Consider the following 3,385-nt stretch of genomic DNA (forward strand, 5'->3'; position numbering starts at 1 on the left):
CTAATTTTCGTATCGTGAAAACGTGAAGCTGGCACCCCATATCTTTAAATTTTTTTTTGCATTTAATCGTCAGAACTCTTTGTGTAATTTATTAGGAACTCTAGAACTCTTTGAGGAAGAACCGGAACTCTAATTATTTTTTCGAAATTTTGACAATGGGGTGCCAACTTCACAGAGGTCGCTATCGCCACTCTCCCGTTATCCGTTGCCGTCTCCACTATCGTCTTAAAGCATCGCGTCCACCGTCGATCTTCCCCTCCTAAATCTGTATTGCAAGGGGGAGAGACCCTTGGTCTCCTCTAAGTGCCGCTCCATCCTGCGCATTAGAATTCTTTCTAGCATCTTTCCGTTCGATCCGAGCAGGTAGATGGGCCTGTACAAGGAAGAGTGTCCATCCGGCTTATCTTTCTTTTTTATCAGCATTAGCCTCGCCACTTTCCACTTTTTAGGAAAGTAGCCTTCTTTTAGTCATCTGGTGAAACTCTCTCCAGACTTCCTTGAGGGTTTCTGCAGTCAGCGCGATCACTCGGTCATACACTCCGTCCGGCCCCGGGTTTTGCTACTAGATCGCTTCTTTTTAATGCAAGCTACAATTTCCTCTTCGGACTCCTCTTCCTCCCAGTTTCCGTTCCGGTCTCTCTCGTCTTCTTCCGCAGCTGTCTGATGTGAGAGGAAAAAGGCCATTATTTTCTCCACATCTCTGACCGGCAAGGTTTCGCATACGGAGGGTACCGACGGCCTGAGTTTTTGCAGCACCAATTTGTATGCGCACCTACAAAGACTCACGTTCAGGACGTTTAGGAGCTCTTTCCAAGCGCGGATCTTCGCTCTCCTAATCTCCTTCTTGAGTGTCCTTCGTGCCTCTCTTAGGTCATACCAGGCCATCTCGGTTTCTTCTGCTGTTCTCCTATTTCTCGCTCGCGTATACCTTCGACGGTTTGGTACATTCGCTCCTAGTCCTGGCGATCGCCTCGTTCCACCAATATACCCCACTCGGATTCCCCTTTTCTATTCGTGGCCCCGCTGCATCACAAGCCTCTGTCAGGGTTTGGTCTGTCCATTCGGCGAAATCTTTTGCCGTTTCCCTTCCTGTAAGCTTTAAACCCCATTTCCCCTACCGCTGCCTGCAGCAGATCTAGGTTTTTCTAAGACTCCACGATGGAAACGCCCTTCTCTCGCCTTTCCTGGTCGGTTATCTCCCCGTGTTTATTTCTATTAGAACATATTTGTGGTTCGACAGCGAAACAGTCCCATCGAGTACTCGCCAGTTTGCTACCATATCAGCCGCCCTCGCGTTACAGGCCGTTATGTCGACCGATGACTGGCCGTTTCCTCTAATGCACGTGGAGACGTTTCCCCTGTTCATTACCTGGAGATCCCGGCTCGCGATCTAATCCGCCAGGACTTCTCCTCTCGCATTTTTGTCGCCTTTGTGCCACATCCGGGACTTCGCGTTGAGGTCCCTCAGCACGAACAGTGGACCTCGACATTCGTTAATCACCTTCGAAATTTCGTTCAGGAAGGCCCGGAACTCCCCCAAGCGCCGGCTAGACGAGAAGTAGCGAGGGTAGGAGGAGTAGAGCATGAGATTACGCTCACGTCTCCCCACTTTACGCAGACAAAATCCGAGCCCCTGCTCCTCACAATGCAGCCGATTCTTTGCGCTGCACCAAGTTATTACAGCTCTCGTCTCCAGAGATTCCGCCCATCGCAGATCGTTCGGTACCGAGTGTGGTTTCGCCATCGCCACTAGGTCTACCTTTTCATCAACCGTTACCCGTTTGATTAACTCCTGTGCCGGGTTCGAATGATTGACGTTTATTTGGAGTAATCTTATCATTTCTGGTCTCTGTTTTCCATTCTACCGGGTTCTCTCTGATGATTGGTAGTCATAGGGTTTTTGTTTTCCCTGGACGGGAGGGAGAGGTGCGGAGGACATCTGCCCGCCCTGTGGTCCGCCTCTAGACCTTTCTCTGCGCACACTGGGCAGTGAGGTCTCTCTCGGCGTGATGTCCTGCTCTGCCGCAGTTAAAGCACGCCCAGGTCTTATCCACTTTGTTTTGGCACATGTTCCTGACGTGCCCGTTTGCTAGGCACCAGTAGCACTGCAGCGGCTTCCTTTTTAGCAGTTCGACCCTTGTCGAACTCCTAAAAACCCTAAATCCTAGAAACTCACTTTCATCGTTCTCCCTTCCACTAATTTCAGAGCGCTGTTTGCCGAGCACTGCACCCATACGGCGCCCAGTCTGCTTCTCTCCTTTCTAATCGGGCTTTCCTTAATCTCGGCCTCTGCGCACCCGCCTCTTTCGGCTACTATAGCCGTAATTTTAGCAGGGAGTAGAATCACTACTTGGAGCAAGTGCTTTTAACGATAGTTAGACATTCTAACGATATTATACTTGAGTGAATCACAAAAAATTAGTTTTTTTATAAAAAATTTTTAGATTAATAAGTTCTCTTTGAAGATGAGTTTCTTAAATAGGAATTTGAATAATTTAATTATTTACGCAAATTAACAATTTAATTATTGACACATTATTTACGCATTTATTTATTTTTAGATAATAATACACATTATGAAAGATTACATATTAATTGAATTTATTAACAATACGTTAATAAATAATAAAGATAAAAACTCACCAGTTGATTGTGTACCAAGTCAGTGGATACATTATGAAGAGAATGCTAATACAATGAAAACTTCTTTTTTACCACCATCATATACGAAAAAAAGGTGTCAACAATTTCATGAAAGAGTTAAATTAAAAAAGGAACCAAAACAGAATTGGTCAACGTATAATATTATTATCAAAGGCAAAACTGAAAAAATATTATTAATAAAATTAAATTATTATATTAATTTAATTATTTAGTAATGTTTATAATTATTGCAAATATTTTATAGATAATTACGAAGAAGCATTAAATCGTTTAAATTGATTAAAAAAAGAAAATTATGCATTTACAACAGACTATGACAGTGATATCACAGAGAAAATGCATAGAATAACTAGGAAAATTACTATGAAAAATAAAAAAAGCAATACAACTAATGAAATTTTTAAAAATGCATCATCTACTAATGTTAATAATAATAATACTTCATTAGAAAGTGGTGAGAAAGTGATTTAATAATAAATTGTATGTATGTATACAGGATGTAACTTAAATAACGACCACTAATCATATAGCGTTAATCCTGATAAAAAATTGAGTCAAAAAGTCCTGAATCATTTTTTTCTACAATTCTTAATTATGCAGTTATTCTCAAGTTAAACTAATCCAATCTACGCCGTTTTTTAGACGGGCACACATCAGTGAGCCGCGCGCGTAGTAGTGTGCGTGAGCTATCCGCCGCGCGTCACGCCGCTATGTTCACGCA

This window comes from Wasmannia auropunctata, unplaced genomic scaffold, assembly GCF_000956235.1.
Source record: "Wasmannia auropunctata unplaced genomic scaffold, wasmannia.A_1.0 LD336092.1, whole genome shotgun sequence".
Taxonomy (NCBI): domain Eukaryota; kingdom Metazoa; phylum Arthropoda; class Insecta; order Hymenoptera; family Formicidae; genus Wasmannia; species Wasmannia auropunctata.